At 42.8% G+C, this 18472-nt stretch overlaps 1 long non-coding RNA gene across 1 annotated transcript in view; it reads left to right on the forward strand.

Moving 5' to 3' along the window:
* Positions 1-17633, forward strand: part of LOC113976123 — a 47931-nt gene extending 30298 nt beyond the window's left edge. Inside the window, exons 3-4 of the long non-coding RNA XR_003537006.1 lie at positions 15931-16053; positions 17544-17633. This is a non-coding gene — a long non-coding RNA (uncharacterized LOC113976123). The remainder of the gene's footprint in view (positions 1-15930; positions 16054-17543) is intronic.
* The last annotated feature ends 839 nt before the right edge of the window (positions 17634-18472 follow it).

Below are 18472 nucleotides of genomic sequence, written 5' to 3' on the forward strand. Positions count from 1 at the left end.
CCCGTCAGCCTTTTCCACATGCAGTGTGCCCTTTCCTGCAGCTCCACAGCTCCTACAACTCCGGTTTGTTAGAAAACTGAAAAGAACTATTAGCTAACTACCTAGAAAACTAATTAACCTATTGTGGCACAAATCCTGGCTTTACTGTTAATCTCATTCAAGGAGTCCTTCTGTCCTGGTTTGGCCTGGAGCTTAACACGCAGAGCAGCATGAGCTGGAAGTGTTCAGCCCCTTTGAAAAAGAGACCACATGCAGGTAGCCTGCATTAAAGGATCCTGGAAAATAATCCCCTGGCACATTAGCTCATGGATGTGTATGTTGGCAGAGATCAAGTCAGTGGTTCATGCTGAGCATCTGAATTCACAACAAAACCCAAGTTCTGTAAAATAATGCTGGCTTTTTTTAATCCATATTTATTTCCTGCTTTCAGGCGCTTACGTAGGTATTGATCTGATCAATGCAAGTAACTTTTTGGACAAACAGGCTTCTTAAAATGCCTTAAAAGCTTCATTATTAGGATAATGGAACCAAAGTTAAAAACAAATCAAACAATGCACGTGTAAAAGGTTTCCCCCAGACAGCTTGAAAATAAATTGAAAACAAATTCAATTAAAATAACAATCAACCTTTTTGTTCCTTCAGCGGTATGATTTCTCTGAGGCAGGTACACAATGATAAGAGATTTCTTTGAAATGCTTGAGATAGCACACCCATAGGCAGTGCTATGACAGATCAAAGCAGTATTTTTGCTAAAGAACAGCCTACTACTATTAAGTTTCCACTTTAAGGTTTGAAATGTTTCTCTTTTTTTTCCCTTTTTTTTTTTTTTAACTTTTCAGTCCCAGATGCTTTTGCATCTGTTACTGCTCTTTCCTCGTGCCTTTTACCTCACTAAGTCAGGCCCTAGATCTTGACCCAAAGGAAATGTTTTATCAAAACTTGTTTTTACATGTAGCATTGTACTTTCCCTGCTCTATATAACTGGTAGTTTTCTGTTTCTCTGCTTACTCTGATACCCTTAGCCTGAAATTTCTTTATGCCATTAATCTTTTACACCCCAGCTGTAATGGAAATGGGGCCGTGCTTGGAGCAGCATGGGGAAGCAGCACGGTCAGAGGCTGGTCTGCCCAACAGGGACTGGTCCTGCCTGGCCAAGGAGCAGTGTGCCAGCAGCACTGGGGCACTGAAACAAGCTGCCAGCTGCTGTCATGGTCCCCTTGAGGATGTTTTGTCGTTGCAAATAGAATTACAAATGGGTTGAGGATTTTGGTTCTCTGTTATTTGGCGTTGTGCTGGCGACCCCACATCTGCAACATTGTGTGCAAAGGTAAAAGTAATGAAGGCAGCTACTGATGAGCTGTTTTTTGCAAATCATTGTGCTGTATTTGCTCAAAGCAGTAAGGACATCCAGTTACTTACTGTTTTGTATGTGCTACAAAGCACTTTGGCCTTGCAGCTACTCTGAAAACAGACACATTTTCTGTTTTAACCAAGACCTGGCACTTCAAGAACTATCCCTCTATTATCCATTGATGAGGCGCCCCCTGGGGTTTCTCGTGTAGTGCGTCCTTGTGAAATAGGAGCCTCTCAGCCAGGCTAGTGATGCTTTGGGTAAATTACAGTGCTATCTGTGGAGAGCCCGTGGTGCTGTTTGCAGAAGGAACTTGCTGGTTTGGTTCACGCTTTTTGTTGCAAATTTGCTTGATGGCTACTCTTCTCTGCCAAAGTACCTTTTAGTCTTGAAGAAGGTGATAGACTTTCTGTTTTGAAGATCCTCTAAAATGAGGTATGAAATACTCCTCTGTCATCTATTGTGTGTTGGGACATCGTGTTCCCAGTGCTGTAGCTGGGAAGTTACAGCATAAGGTGAGTGTTCAGTTCCTTGTATTGTCAGTGCATTGGTAGGAGAGTTTGGACCTATTATGCTGCTTTAGCAGGAGCAAACAGAGGATTAGAGGGACTGAGGGTCATACCCTCATCTCCTTGTTCATACAGAATGATAACGTGCTCCAAGAGCACTGTGTCAGACGTTGCCAGGAGAGTACTATTTGGGACAGTCTTGGATGTTAAGGCAGAGCTCTGGTAGTTTCATGAAAGCCAGGCAAGCAGTTGCTGTTCCAGCACTGATTTACGCATGCATTTTTGCTTCTTCAGGAATGGTGTTTCACCTGGTGGATCCTGTAGTGGCTGTGATCGGAGCTACCTCTTGTTTAGCTTGAAATGACAGTGTGGTGGTCTTCAAAGGAAGACTCTGTCTTGTTCTGAAAGCAAAGTATATTCCTTGTTATTCCAGGCACAGTCACTTGCATAATCACAGATTGTCTTTTGAGTCATCAGAATTGATTTTCATGCCCACTAATTATTGTCATGTCTGTGCCTTGGAAACCATGAGCAGTGAAGGCGCAGTTCATGGGCATTGAGCTAGTACAGTTTATTCTGAGCTGAGTTAATATCTGGAACAATATTTGATGTTAAATGGCTGGAGAGGTCTTGCAATGTTGCTTGCTGCTTTGGAAAATAATATGGTTGCAGTTTCCATTCTGCTGTTTCTTTCCTCTTCACTATATGATCCAATCAAACTACAGATCAGCTGGCACCATTTTATACAAGCTCTGCATTTTATTAGTTTTATTGAGGACTCCCACTAAAATGGTATCTTTAGGATAATTTTGGAAGATGTTTCCTTTCTGTCAGTTATTGTCATTATCCTTGTCAGAATAAGAATACGAGTTTGGGCTGGTGACAGATTTAGAGCTATACTTGGATATATCAAAGAAGAGCCAGAATATGGCACTGGCAGGGGTAAAAAAGGTCAATATGCTGCCTTGTGTAAAAGCAACCATGTCTGCAGGATATTCTAAGCTGGGAGTAACTGGCTACCAGAATAAGTTTTGGTGATAGGAAGATCTTGGTAATTAAACTGGTTGCACTGGGTGAGAATCCAGTGGGGATTTCATATGGGTAAGATACATGATGTTAATATCTGTTTCATAGCAGCAAAGCAAAGGGAAGAAAGACAGTTCTTGTGTTTATTTATCTTTCAAACAAATATGATTTTTCCTAAGACTTTATTTCCACACCTTTTGGACCATTATGCTACTTTCAGCAATTATCAGGCCTTGCTTTTTGAACATGCAGAACACAGGTTTGTATGAAAGTGATGGGAGTTACAGGTTTGAGCACTTGTGATTAAGAGATAAACCCAGGCAGGCCAGCTCTTAACAGGATCTTCTCTTTGGATAACCCAAATTTTTAGGCAGGTTTGAAAGCTGAACCTGAATCTAAATTTCACAAATAACCTTTACTTTTTCAAGTGCCCGAACCAATGTTTCAGGTCCTGCAAGCATTGGCTCTGAATATCATAATTTGACCCCATCTATGATGATGGAAAAGAATCAGTTTATCTTTCTACCGGGTCATTCCTGGGTGAAATGGCTGGAAGCTCTTTTTAGCAACATAAAGCACAATTTTAGGTAGGAGAGCAAATTATTTCACAGTCTCCTTTGAAAGTAATTAACAGAAACAGGGTGTAAATACCGTCTTCTGTGCTCTCTGAAGTAAACAAAATAAGAATTTATGCTATTGACCTTGTTAAGTAACTAACATTTTTCCTGCTCTGCATTAGCTTTTGCTTTCTCCCACAGTTCAAACCCCCCCTGAGCCTGGGGCCGCATGCTACACCAAAATGTTCAATCTCACATTTGAATAAGCTGAATAAATCCAGCCATACTGCTAAACATATGGTAAGTAATAGCATCATTAACAATAGCATAGTGCACATTTGACAACTGAAGGGATTTGGCTGCTTTGTGCCAGAGGAGTGACAGCAGAGAAGCAGGCCTGGCTGCTCCTGCCATCCTGTCCTGTCTTTCACCCTCCCACTGCCTCTGCCTTGACCACCTTAAAAATTTGAAAGGCTGCCCACCTTCCTGCCTGTGACTTGGGCTCTTATCTTATGCTGTCAGCTCTGCAAGGCTCCATTTCACCTTTAAATGTTGCTGTTTATTCTGCTTGGGGCAACTGCAAAGGTGGGGATGAGAGTGCAGAGAGGAACAAATGCCTTCAGCATCTGTCCAGATCGCTCCAGGGTGTGCCTTCATCCTGACCCTGTCCATCCATGGCTGAGCACTTCTTGTGGCATTTAAAGCAGACTGTGACACGCGAGGGATGCCAGAAAGTCCCAGCTACTGCAGCATGGTCAGGAGCACAGAGAACTGGCACATGGTGTGCTCACCATTCTGAAACTGGGAGACCAGCAGCCTGGGGCACACGGAAGGAATTGTTGGAGTGGTGTATGTTAGTTTTGAACTTGTTCAGAGAAAATCACATCACTCTCCACACCCTCCCTGACCTAATCGTGAAGGCACAGGTGCTCTTAAGACAGTCCAGCCCCAGAGGACGTGCACAAGATCCTGCCTCTCCTCTGCCAAAAGTGCTCCTGGTACCATGCTGCTGCAGGATGCAGCCTTGCTGAAGGGTTTTTGGAGTGCCTTGGCCCCCAGCACCTCGTTCCTCAGATGTCACTAGGGGTTGGTAGCCACTCTTTGGTTGGATTCTTGCTGCTCCTGCTGCAGTCACTGGCAGAACCTCTTAACCCCTGTCCCCTCCCTTCCCTGCTGCTCTTCTTTACTGCCCTGCTCCATCTTTGCTTCCCCTCCAAACTCTCCTTGACTTGCTGTCTCTCATTTCCCTCTCTCTCCTTACCAGATTTGAAATCCATAAATGCATCAATCCCAACCCCTGCCCATCTGAGAGCTAGAGACACTAGGATTTACCCCAGTTCTCCCAGAAAGACCAGACTGTTGCCTTCTGCACCTCAGAGGGCTGCTGGCATGGACAAATGGCACTCCCCATCACCCTAGGGCCTCAGTAGCAGGGTACCTTGTGCATTTGTTTCTGAAATGGTTTTATTTTGTATCTTTGTGTTGTTGCTGGTCTACTGCCTCATGAAAACACCCACAGCCATATAAAACTTTTCTGGTTTTGATATTCAGCTTTTCTAATTCTTTTAGACTCCTACCCATGGAAACAGCAGATGGCTTCTGACCAAAAAGTCACTCCATCAATATAATGCTTAATGCTAGGGGATAAGTGTTAAGACTGCTGCTTTACTATGCATCCTGGATACATAAAAACAGTTCACTTCATCATCTCTGAGCTCCCTTCACTTGCCACCTGTTATTCTCCTCCTGTGGATCAGTGCACTCCCAGATAATCTCTGTTTCCCGGTGGTGTGATGGGCAGTGCTTGCTGCTCACCCACAGCCTGAGCTGGCTTAAGGTGAGCAGCAGAGGCTTCTGCAAATGCTTCCTACAGCAAGAGGTTCTCCCCAAAAATTTGTCTGGCAATATTCATGTCCCAAACTACTGAATTTAAAACCATCTGTGAGTGTTACAGATGCGTCAGCAGGTCACACTGCCCCTCTGTTTTGATACTGTTCTCAACCTCTGCTAGCTGCTGGGTTAATAAAAACACCTCCATAAATGACATTCTTTCACTTCTTTATTTTCAGCAGGAATGTTTTTTACATAAATGAACGTCCCACTGCAGCGTTTGCAGTCCAGATGTTAGTGCTTTATGTTAATGAAAAAGGACCCCAAAGTGAATTGACTATAAGGTGATGATATGTTAAAAAGTATAAACAAAGCCAGGAAGTCAGTTCCTGTATTTTGCATTGGCTGAGCTCTTAGAAATGCAAGAAGAGAATAAATAATAAAAAGAGAAGTTAAATGCAAATGTGTAATGGGTTTTTTTTTGCTTGAATCATTGAATATGCTTTGAATAATAATCAAGACCAGGACTTTTTCTTATTTTTTTTAAGTTAGAGGTTTTAAACAGATTGTTTCAATGCAAATCCACGTCACGTTGCTGGGGAAAGACACTATTTTATTCATCTAACTCACACTTGTTTTTAAAGGAGTTATGAGCGTGTAAGGAGCAGGGAGACATACTACCCACCTACATTGGGAAAACCAAGCCCTGGAAGATGTGTTTGGATGTGCCTCAGGTCTGTTTTGACTATGCAATCTGCCGTGACTATATACGAGAAGCCAGAGAAGAGAGCAGGTAGTGAAAGAAAGTTACTATAGCAGCTAAGAAGTATTGATGCTGTGGGCTGAAAATAAAAACAAGATTTATCTGGCAACAAGAAACAATGCTTTAACCAAAGGGGACAGTTGGAACATGCGTTGTTGCAGAAGGGTTGTGATTTTCAGGGAGTGAGGGAGCCCTGACTGCACTTCGGGAGCGTCAGCAGAGGTGTGTGCACTTGGACAGGAGTTGTGAACAATGATGTGTGTGAGGAGGGTTTGTGTGCAGTCCCTTCTGTCTGTGAATCCCAGTTTGAATCCCAGCGCTGCCAGAAGGACAGCGCTTGTTTTAGGAAGACACACCACTCGCTCCCTGCGCTCGGCTTTGGCTGACTTGATGGATTTAATGCCCGAGTGCCAGGCGTCAGTGTGCCTCGAATTTATCGCTCACACTGAATGTTCTTCAGCCCTCACCCTGCCCTTGTCCCTTGTGCGGGAGCCCAGCAGATGGAGCAGTGTTCCTGTTCAGAGGGATGCTGGCGGGGGGTGGGTGTGTGTTTCAGTGCGGGGGAGCGGGGCTGGATCCGGAGCAGCGCTGTGAAAGTCAATGGAGTTGAGCCGATCGGCCTCTGTGCATCTATAAAATACAGAATAAAAGCTTCAGTGTAAAAAATATATGTGAGATTCCCATTTTCCATGAGGGGAGTGCTCTGTAATGTATATGTCTGATTAACTGAACAGTTTATATAGAAATACATTATATTTTCCAAACTTTATGTGCTCTACAGTAGATTGTTTTTACCCGAGCTCTAATTTACAGGTAAAACTGAGAGAAGGGCATAACAGAATAATCCTTTTGATCACATTGCTATTTTATGATAAGTATATACTTTATTATTTTTAATAAAACACTAGTAGCTGCTGTTAGCAGTATTCCCACAGCAGCAGCCATGAGTGATGGCACAAACAAGAACAGAGAATCCTTTTCCATCTCTTTTTTTTCTTAATAAATAATTGAAGGAGAAAACGAGAAAAATATGGTGTAGGATCCAAACAATAAACAAAAATCAGGGTCATAAAGCAGGGCACATGCTTTCTTCTCCTTTAAACCTAGCTACCCATATTTTTTTCTTGCTGTGACAGAAAAATGTACTCAACTCTTTTTGTAGTGAATTGTATCTTCGAAAAACAGTTTTATATATGGCAGTGCTGAGCGAAGTAACATGTTTAATGGCATATTTTCCTCTTTATTACTAAGACAGCTCTCCTGCCATGCAAAGCACAGCCCTGCTCCAATTATGTGCTCTTGGCTGTGTCTGCCCTGAACTACCTGCTGCTCATCGGAATGGTTGTTGCACCCAGGTAAGTTTGGAATAAAAGAGATAAGCATTTGGCCCCTGCAAACTAATGGGAATCTATCCTTTTGTAGGTTTTCTTGTCTCTCTCTTAGCTTCACTGATGGGGCATCATCTTCCAGCTGACTCTGGACACTGTGCCTTGCTGTATCTGTGCATCTTCTCACTTTGCAGGCTTCATCTTTCTGATACGTGTCCTTTGGACATCTCCTAATTTTCCCCTCTGACTCTGCACTGCTGTGATCTCCCTCTAACTGATCTTGCTGTCAGTTTGTCTGTCTCTGGGTACAAGACACCCCGTGTTCAGTGGTAGCATTGCTGGATTTCAAAAGCATTAGAGGTTTTTAACTGCAAAGCAGACCTAACAGGAATGTAAATCGCTTCCCCTGAACACAGGTATTTTACATTAGTGAGGCATGTCTGTTTGGCAAGCTTCCCTCCATTTCAGGAGGACTAAATTTGGCTTCTGTTCAACCATCCTACCTCGTTACACAAGGTAAGCAGTAGAAGTGAGCTTTGGGTTGCTGTGTTAACCATCCTGTGTGCATTTCATTCACCTGGTGTCTATATTTCTAGTTTTGTGCCTGGAGCAGGTAAAAACCGTGGCCACTATCACATCATTTCAACTCTATTTAAAAACTAATGGGAACTGCTACAAAATCTTAGCTAACAAATAGATTTAAACTTCAGTTTGACCTCCTTAGCCAAGAAAAACAAAAGCTGAAAAGGGATTAGTTTTCTTTCTGTGAGCACATCAAGGGGCCAAGCGAGTGGGGAAGAGCTGTTTCAGCTGAGGATGATGTTAGCAGGAGAACAAAGAGATCTAGATTAGTCATGAATTAATTTAGGATGTCAGAAGCTTCTTCATGTCTGGTCAGGGCAATTCTGGGACGAGGGTGCAGTAGGAGCATTAGGCAAAACCCAAAGCTGGCTTTTTAAAGGAGCATCCTCAGGGTGTGAAAGGGATTATGGGGGTGAGTCCTGCAGGAGCCTGGACTCGCTGCCCAAGGAGTCCTTCACAGTCCACTCCTGCTTATGCCTGTGTTAAAACCATTTAATGCTCCAGTTGGAATTTCTCTGAGGTGTAGAAAAAAAGCATTTCTTGTGGTTGCATTGCTTGGGAAGAGCTACTGCTGAGCTGGGAGGAGTAACTCCCAGGCTCTCTGCCTGTCGCTGTTTCAAGGCTCTAGGCAGCTGGGTTGAGCTCGTGTCTCTGCTGCATCTGGTTCCACCCACTGCCTGCTCTGAACCCTTTTTTGCCTTTTCATCAGGCCTATGTTCCTGATTTTGAAAGACACTCTGTACTCTGTGCTAACCTCTCTCTATAGAAACCTTACCCCATATCCTTCTGCTACTCCAGTCCCTTAGCCCCATCCACACACCCAGCTGCCATTCACCATCCCAGGACCATCTGTACCTGTAATCTCCAGGTATCTCATTTGGACCTAGAGCTCCATTCTTTAACAGCTGCTCCTCTTCAGAGTCTCACCTCAGTCTGAGCACACGCCACACAGCTGGAGTGACTCAGGTTGCCTTCTTCCTCCTTGCTCTGTGCCCCAGTCTCTGCATCTCCTTTCCCACTGCTTGGACATCTTACACCTGCTCTCAGCAGGATTTTGTGGAGGTTAGAGCCAAACTTCCAAATGTGCCTGGTGGAGTGTAGGATTTTGACATGGTTTACCACTTGGGTCAGTGGTGGTGGCACTTGCTCAGGACTGCTTTGCTGAGTACAGCTGTACTCCATTTTAGTATTAAGTGCTCTGTTTAAAGTTGAGTGCAGGGAAGAAACTTAAATAGCGGGATTCTGGGTGTGATGGATGTATTTTGTGGGAGAGATGGTCCAATTAGAGTATCAAATGTTTCTCTGAGTATCTGTCTTGGGTATTTTATCTACTTTGTCAGCAGTTGAAAGCCATGTGAGCAGATGAGGCTTTGTTCAGAGCAGTTCTCTGTAGTGTGCTGTGGGGTCGGAGTTCAGAGCTCAGGTGGAAGTGACACTTCTTACTGATTTCCTGTGACTGTGCCAGTGTGGCTCACTGCAGAGAGAGGCTGTCGTGCCTGTCAGGGTGAACAGGGTGCCTGTGAAAGCCTGTGGGTCTGCAGTACCCTGGGACACATCCTCACCAGCCCAGGGAGCAGTGATGGCACTGTGCAGGGCAAACGGGGGCTGTTGTGCTGTAAGTCATGCAGCAGTTCAGCATGTATTGTGGCAGTGTATTCCAGCTTTGTGCTCCTAAATGGGAGGCTGATCTATCTGATCCATGTGCTGTCAAATTAAAGTCCAAAGCTGCCTTTTGGATTCAAGTCTTTCATAAGAAGCAGCCTGAGTGACAGCTAGAGGAAAGAATACAGAGATGTGAATTTCCTGCACTGTAACTCCTAAAGACTAAAATAGTTGGTATTCATAGTTCAGCTCAGCTTTTGGCAGGACACTCTGAAATCAAAAGTTGCACAAAGGAGAAACCATGTGTGCTCAGATACACTAGATCTTTTTTTATTGTTACTGTACTAACTCTCCATTTCTAAGTAGCTCCATGCCAGATGCATGCCATTTCCCATCCTACCTTATAACAGAATTTTAAATTATGAAAACACTTTTTGTCTGAACCTTGGCTAAAGAACATCTAAAACTCTGTGAATTGCTGGTCTCCCAGAAACATAGTCAATAAACTCCTGGCACTTTGCAAGTACCACAAGATAATATTTTACTTGATTATGAAGTTTGTGCACCTTGCATTAGTAGTACTAATACCTCAGAGGAAAAAAAGAACATTTTTAGCATTTCATTTACATAATGGCTGAAGCGAGAATTTGTTTCTTGTTGAATAGGTACCCTGAGGGTCCTTTGATTTGCTGTGGAGCTCTGTATGGCAAGGAAATAGCACAGGAATGAGTAGCACCAGTGGAACTTGGTTACTTTCTGGCTTGTCAATGTCTTGCTACTCAAACCCCATTGACTTGGCACCTGCAAATTAGGTGACCTCATGAGTTTGCTTGTAGTGTTGCTGATTAGCCAACCATGAAGCACAGAGAGAAACCCATGACTTCAAGGTGAGTTTGAAGGTAGGCTGTGGACAACAGTGCATTCGGGAGAAGGGTGCTGTGAGCCCTGGTGCATCCTACCTCTGCCAGGAGCAGAGGGGGACAGCTGGCATAACCTGCCCTGTGTTGATGTGGGGATGCTCTGAGTGTGCCCAGTCTCCTGCCGTCCTCTGGGCATCACTGACATATCCTGAGCCCACAAATTGGGTGGACATTGAGCAGGTGAAAATAAGTGGTTTCTGACCCTATCTTAGAGCACAGGGGGGGAGTTTCTCTGCCATACAAGGCAGCACAGCAAGCCAGTGAGCCCTGGAGACAGAAGCTGTTTAGCACAGCAGCTGTCAGTGCAAGATCCCAGCGAGGTTGATGTTGGTGGCCTGGGTATGTTCCTCAGCTATCACATACCCACTGTGGCTGTCCACTATGGCAGAGGGAGCTTTTGTTGGAAATGTGAATCTCAAAACACTGTCTTCTACTGCTTGGTGCAATAAGCTAATTACAAAACCATCCTTACCCTACAACTTGCATCAACAACTGCTTCCACCATGGAAACAGTGGGCCCAATTTGTTAACCCATGTGCATAGAAACATTCCCATAAATTTATTCAAGAATTTTTGCCATGTAAAGGAATGCAATATCTGAATAATTAATTTTTAGTATTGCACTCACAGTTTGTCACTTGCAAGCCTAAAGAAGGGGGAACATGTGTTGTGGTGACATAAAGGGTAAGTAATGAAAATTAAGTAGATACATACATTTCAAGAGAGTTTGTTAAACTGCATTTAACCTAAGTGTGAACAATCATTCAGAACTAGCAAACTCTTCATTTGCTATAATTTACTTTGAAAGTGGATTAAGGTAAATTGAATTAAGGCCTCTTTAATTTTAAATAGAAGCATCTACATGGTGATGCAATTAAACTAATACATTCTGAGAGTTAATTTGAATAACATATCCAAAACGAAGAAAACGGCTATGGGGCACTTGCTTAATTTGAGGAATCCTCTTAAGGTGGGCACTGGAAAATATTAGCTCATTTCAGAGATGCAGGAAAATGTTCTTGGAACAGCTTCTCCCTGTCCTGAGCTATGCAAGAGCTCTCAGACACTGTCTGCAAAACCTTTCCAAGCAACTCATGCTCCTCCAGCTGTGGATCTCTGCAGCTTTCTGAGCTGCTTGGCTCTGTGATCCTTTCCTTAGTGAGGACTAATGCAGCAACTGCAGTTAGTTCATGGGGCTCTAACTTGAAAAGCAGATAGAAACTCAGAGAAGATTGCTGGTAAGAGTTATTTAAAACCTCCACCAAATTTTGAATGACTGAAAATGTCAGGTGATTATCATTAACCCTCTCTGGTTCCAGAGCACAGAGTAAATGTTTGCTTTTTTTAGTTAAAACTTCCTGTGTATTCCAGCCCAAGAAGGAACATACAGGTGCAGTGCCTATACTGCTGTAGACTTGTATATTCTTCCCTCCCCCTCCCCAAAGACTACACTTGTCTTAATTTCCTCTCAATTACACTCAGGCATTAACTAATACAGACTAACTACGGCCTGAAATAATTATTGCTATCTGTTCCCTTTGTAAATATAACTCCAGCATTGAGTTAGAAGAATAATGGCATATTTACAGAAGGCAGCTAATTAAATCGAGCTTCAATTGCTTTCAGTTTGCCAGAAGGAGCCATTTTCACAGCAAAAAATGTGTGCAAGCCTGCATGCTTACCAAGAACAACTTGGTATAACATAATTCAGAGTTCCCAAGACAAAAATTCAGTTCAAGACAAATTTACACTGGCAATAAAAATCTCATTAAGGAAGATATGAAGATGTCTCTACTACACCACGACAGTTAAAAGAGGTTATCATTTTTTCAGTTTATTTAAGGAACAGTATATATTTCATTGTTCCAGAGCAGCTGTAATTGCAAGTGTCTTTCAAACACTGCTTGCAGTGATGCATTTGTCTTATGACTGTAACTTCAGAACCAGCCTGTTGATGCATCTTCATTAGGACAGAAGATGCTGAAGTTTCAAAGCTCTTCAATGCTCTAGTTCAATTTTCCCCTATTTTTCCAACTCCAAGTCCTGGGAAGTCTCTCTCCCCACTATTATTCAGCCACCTGCAAAAACTTACTATGGTCACAACTTGTCTCCAAGTGTTTGTACTCTCTTTTGTTCCTTTGAGATGTTTAGCTAAAACCATTCATGATAATTACAGAGCAGCAGTCCTTCAGCAAATCAGTTTGAAAGAGCCATTCTTGTTGAAGCCAGTTGTTACCAGTCCCCAGGGCCTTTTCTGTTCCACAAAAACGAAAACAAGGGGATTGTTTCAGAGTGTTTTTTTCCTTCCTAACAAAGAATGTGTCTGTCTTGTCCCAGTGTTCAGATGGAGAAGCCTGGCCCGCTGATTGTTATTTACAGTTTTCCTTGCAATAGTTCACTGCGTTGCAGGATGGAAAGCTAATTTTCTTCTCCTGTCTGCATATCATTCCTGAATTTGTTTTTATCTGTTGGAAGTAATGATTTGGCAGACATCAGCACTTTTCCATGTTTAATTAATTCATTTAATTTTGTGGTAAATGAGAATAATGGGGCTTAATTTTGCTATTTATGTATTGATTGGTAATTATGGACATAGCAGGAGATTTGGCTTTACAAACCAAAATTAAGTGACCTCTCCATGAGGATGACTTGGCACATCTCCTTCCCTCGTTGTATGAAAGCGGAGATGGCATGGAAGCAAATGCTGCTGAGCTCTGTTTAGGTCACAGGAAGGTAAAATGTGGAAATTTGTAATGTAAAACTGTATTATATAACAGAAACTAGTATCAAGAGTGAAACACAACCTGCTATGCAAAGACTGCTCTGGCCAGCTCCTCTTCTGATACAATGGTGCTTTATTTAATAGGAACTGGGTACTGTCAAGCCTCAAAGGGCTGAGGAGCGTGAGCGAATTCAGATAAATGGATTATAGGGAGTGTCTAAGCTTGAAGTTGGGGCTGAGGATACCTGGCTTTACTTTCTGTTCCTGCCACAGAAGACTGCTGTGCACTTCAGCAAGGTTCTTCTTGTTTTTTTTCCTGCTGTACTGTTGCATTTATAATATTTTTGGTCTACCTTGCCTAGTTTGAGTGCCAATGATTTGTGAAAGGATTTATCATTGAAAAGGTGAAACAAGGCAGGTCTGGCTCCTGTTGGAGCTTCTGAAACAGAGATGGCAAATAACACCACAAGAAGTCCACCAGCTGCTGGGGCTCATGGTTGTCTCTGGTGATCCAGGACCTGGTGGGACAGTGGTGCTGTGGGTGAGCTCTCCCCATCCTGGCTCTGCTGGTGAGCTGGCTTTGAAGAATTCTGGACTGACTGAGCAAACATGGGCTGAACTGCACCTTCCTCTTGCAGCAGTTCTGCTATTACTGCTGTGAGTTTGCAGTGCTGGTTTGGCCTCCCCTGGCTGATGCTGGTGCGAGTCCCCCACGCAGACATTTGGTTGGGTGCCTTCAGTTGGGCCAAGGCTCTGGGATGAGACACAGTGGGCCGAACCCAGCAAGAGAGAAGAGCTTTTGTTACCCTCTGTCAGAAGCCCTGCATGTATTTCCAGGGAGCGGGACAAGCTACACCAACTTCTTTGAATTTAGCCTGAAAATCTAATTTCAAAGACAACCGCTTGCAAATTTCCAACTGTCTTTTAGTCTTAGTGTTGAAAGCCCCTTGCATTCCCCCAGTGGCAATGCTCAGCAGCCCTTGAAATTATTTCCAGCATGTATTTTAAGTTTCCAAAGAAGAAAGCACAAGGAAAAAAAAATAAAATCTAGATTCTCCTCAGTGATGTTGCATCAATACTTGGCTGATCTGTATAATGCGAAGCACAGCGGAGCAGAGCTGAGCTACCAGTTGCTAGCTAACAAGAGGATTAGATTCGCCTGCAGATGGGCTGGCATAACTTAAGCAAGAGGGCAAATGTGTGGTAAAGTCAAACTTGGACTCTGGGTGAAGGTGGTAGTGCTTTTCCTCCAAAGAGCATCTGCCTCACAAACAGTGGGCAGGAAAGCAAAGCGAAAGCAGTTGGTTGGCCGGGGCCTGAGGAGTGTGTTGCAGTGAGTCAGTGCAGTTTGCATGGAGTTTGTTACTACTACTAATTGTATTTATGTTCCTGGCCAAACCAAGTGCACTGAGGTTTAAATGTGATAAACAAATCAAATCAAAATATAATCACAAACTCTCAAGTAGGATCTGTTTAACAAATAACATCCTCCAAGGTGGGCTGGGGAACAGGGAAACCAAACAAATTGACTGCAAAGAGTTTCCGAAGCCAAGAAATAGCGTAGCAGTGCCTTTGCCTGTTGATGTGGGGAGGGGTAGGGATGAGAACCCAGCCTGTGGGTGTAGGGAGGTGAGTGCTGTGGTCACCCTGGGAAACTTGCTCACTACTGGGATAGTACTGAATTTCTTGAGGTTCCTTTGAGGCTTTCTCGTTGAATAAAGATGATTTGAAAAGAATGTAGCTGTTCCAGGGAGATCTTTGTCAATGGTTTTGATAGTCTGGAGAACAAATTATCCAATCTTACTTTTAAATGTTTACATTTAATGGCAGTTTAAAATCTGTTACTGTTGGAATAGAAAGTGTTGGCATGTCACTGTAAAAGATTAACAAATTTTCCATCATTTTAGAAATGTTTGCTGTTTATTTCTGCATTTCCTGCAAGATGTCTAACAATTTTTCCATCCTCATCTATTATGAAATTTGCAACCTGGCTAGGATTTATTATCATGCTATTATATTTAATTTCCATATTGTTATTATGCTACAAGTCTTAGAATTTACATTGATACCTTTAAGTTCCTTTTTCATATTGTCTGCTCTTCCTTGCTGACATATGTTCCTTGATATCAGAGGAATGACTTTCCTATTTGTGATCGAATTTTAAAATTATTTTAACGTCTCTCCTTTTAACTGGATATTTTTCCTTTTTAACTAAAGAAACATTCTTTCATGGTTGAAGGCGATTTTTGAAGGTTTGTTTGTTTGTGTTTCTTATCTCCTGCTTATTATTCACTGACATTTTATTTTCCTCAAAAGCATTTTGAATTTCTCTTTTGGCTTGATGGTTTTCCACAGTACCAGCAGTCAGCATTAATGGTCAAGCTTGTATCTGCAGAGAAGAATGAAATGTGGTCATGATTACTAGTAGTGAATCCGTCATGAATATTTAGGTTGGTGATTCGTTCTCTTCATCTGTTTTTTCATCCAGGGAGATTGGCTGCTGAACCACCTCAATGCAACTGTTTTTTTTTTTCTGTTAGAAAAATATCAGTTTCTAAGGTATTTCCTGAAGTTGAGCCCCTGTGGTAATGTAACTTCTTCCACATATCACGGTAGATGTATTTCAGTAGGTCTGGAGGGGTCTTAGAGTGGCAGCTCTTAATGCACTGTGGTAGCATCCCATACTAACTGGGTCTTAAATTTATAGAAGAGCCTCTAATTCTGTTTTCTTTATGTTTAGGAAGCAAATACAGCAGTTTGAGTCAGGACAGAGCAGGAATTACAGCCATGGGTGGTGCAAGTTCAGTAAAGGACCAGTGAAAGCTGCTGACTTGGGAAGGGCCAGCTCTAAAGGCACACGAAGGTGCTTGATCTAATTTCTGCTGTGTGGGCAAATCACCCTCATGGGTTGGCAGGTGGAAGATGGACACCTCAGAGACCATCAGCCCTCCCAGAGGAACCAGCAGAGGCTGAAGCTTCAATACCCAAACATATTAAGCTGAGACTAAGGATGTTGCCACTTGGTGGGGTCAGATTTTGGCTGTGGGGAGCACAGAGGACAGTTCAGAGCTGCTGTCATGCAACACTCGTGATTTAAGGAGCTGCCTCCTGGAGCTGTGTAAGCTGGATTAAACAGGGGAGAGATTGGTCAAATGTAAGAGCTCGTGGTGGTAGAAATGAGAGAGGAAATCATAATTGCAAATAGCAGGTGAAAGCAGTTGAAATTAATTAGTACTGCATTGTGAGGTGAAGTTGCAGAAAGCTGCACACAGTGCTCTGTGCACTGATTATCACCTGCTGATTATCACAAAATGTCTTTATTTGTCCACGATTCCTTGAGGCAAATTGTAGCACCTTTACTTGAGGAGTTGGAGGAACAATTGGATTTTGGCCTCAGAGGGAAATCCTTGTTACTTGAGCAAGTTAAACATCCATACTGCTTATTCTATGCTTTTCATGTGCTTATTGGCTGTTAGTTTAGCATTTTACAAGTGAGACCAAGAAGATATGACATTATTTTTTCTTTTCACATTTTTTTTCTATAAATTTATTCTTCATGTCCCTGCAGAAACCAAGTTTCCCCCCTATTGTTCTTGTTATTGGCATTATACATAGATAAAGCAATTTAAGAGAGTATTTCTCCTAGTTAGGCAGAGCAGACATACAATATACCATAGGCACATCTGTCAACATGATGCCCCTGCCTGTCTTTATTTTCTTAGTTTGCTTGTGGTCCATTTAAAATTAGATTACGACTGATTGGTTCCTGCATTCAAACGACTTTGCACAATGCTCCATCCATGGGCATATAAAACAAAGCTGAGGCGACTGGAAAGCCTGAGGGATCAATTCCAAATATCACTCTGTAATAAAAACTGTATTTCCTTAATTTTTTTATTGATTCAGCACTCATTCTCCTGTAATGCTGCTGTGGTAATATTAAAACTCAGTGACTGACGGTGGCATCCCATAGAAGTAATTTAAACAGAGTACCAGGGAAGAGGGAAGGCTTTGCTTTTGCAACAATTTTCCTCAGACTGGCCCAGAGGAACTCCCTTGCAGGAAATAGACTGTGCACCTTCTCCCCTTTGAAATATATCATCTGTATTCCTCCCAGTCCTGTACCATGCCTGCTGTTGGCACTGCTGGGTGCAGCCTTTAAAAGCAAGTGGGAATATTTGGGTTGTAGGTGGGAACAGATTATTTGCGTGAACACAGAACTGACGTTTGTTCTAATGCAAACTCCAGACTATTCTTCATGCAATCCATGATACAAAACAAATGAAAAGAGCATTCCTGTGAAATTGAAGACATTTGGGTAATTAATAGTCACAAAATGTGTGCTTCTTGCAGGTGGAAATTTCAAAGGGCCTTGTGAGGTTTACATTCACAGAGCCAGTCAGTGAAGTGGGAACTGGGCATGTGAGTCCCAGAAAATGCCAGGGAGTCCTTGCTTGCCCATGGAAATAGGACGGAGATTTTGCTACGTGCTGTGAACCTCCAAGGTCTGCAACACTGTGCTAATGAGAGGTGTTTCTCAGTCTCTGCCATGGTTGGGGAAGCAGGGTATTCACAGTACTCCAGCTTGGGTTTCTGCTTCCTGATGGCACTCACAAATAAAGGAGAATTCTAAAAATGAAATGAAACTTGAAAATAGATATATGGGAACTCCAGAGGTTGCTGGAGGGTTTCTGTGTCAAGAGAGGTTAGTTCCCAATCTGCTCTCATAAGCATCCCAGAACCATAAAAAAGACATGCCCAGAGGCTGTTTCTGGACTGGGGAAATTTTAATGGAAATAGTCTCCTGTAGGAGATCCCCAGGCTCTGGCAGAGACAATATTTCATGTTGAGATAGGCATAATCTCCAAGATGTTTGTGGCCCAAAACTCGGAATCAAAAAAACAGCGAAAGTATGATCAAAACTGTCCCAGTTGAGATGTGCTAACCAGAATGATTCACAGAAGCAAAACTGATTAATGGGCATGTTTGAAACAACATAAAACTGGTGGCAATTTGTGAAAGAGGACTGTGGCAAAGCTTTTGTGGGACTGGGTGCTAGGAGCAAAGCCAAAGGCCTTCTCCCTTGGCTCAGCTGGATTAAAAAGCAAATTGAACCTACCCCTGAACAAAGAAGAAGTTTGAGATCTGGTCCAAAACCAGTATGTCTGCACCCAAGAGGTTAAGTGACACCCGCTTTGGCACTAAGTGGTTGTTTCATTGCTCTGCAAACTCTGTGCTTGTTGTTGATATCAGATTCTAATGAAGAGAGTGGAAAAAAGGTA

The sequence above is a fragment of the Neopelma chrysocephalum genome, unplaced genomic scaffold, assembly GCF_003984885.1.
Source record: "Neopelma chrysocephalum unplaced genomic scaffold, ASM398488v2 Primary Assembly neopelma1_147, whole genome shotgun sequence".
NCBI lineage: Eukaryota > Metazoa > Chordata > Aves > Passeriformes > Pipridae > Neopelma > Neopelma chrysocephalum.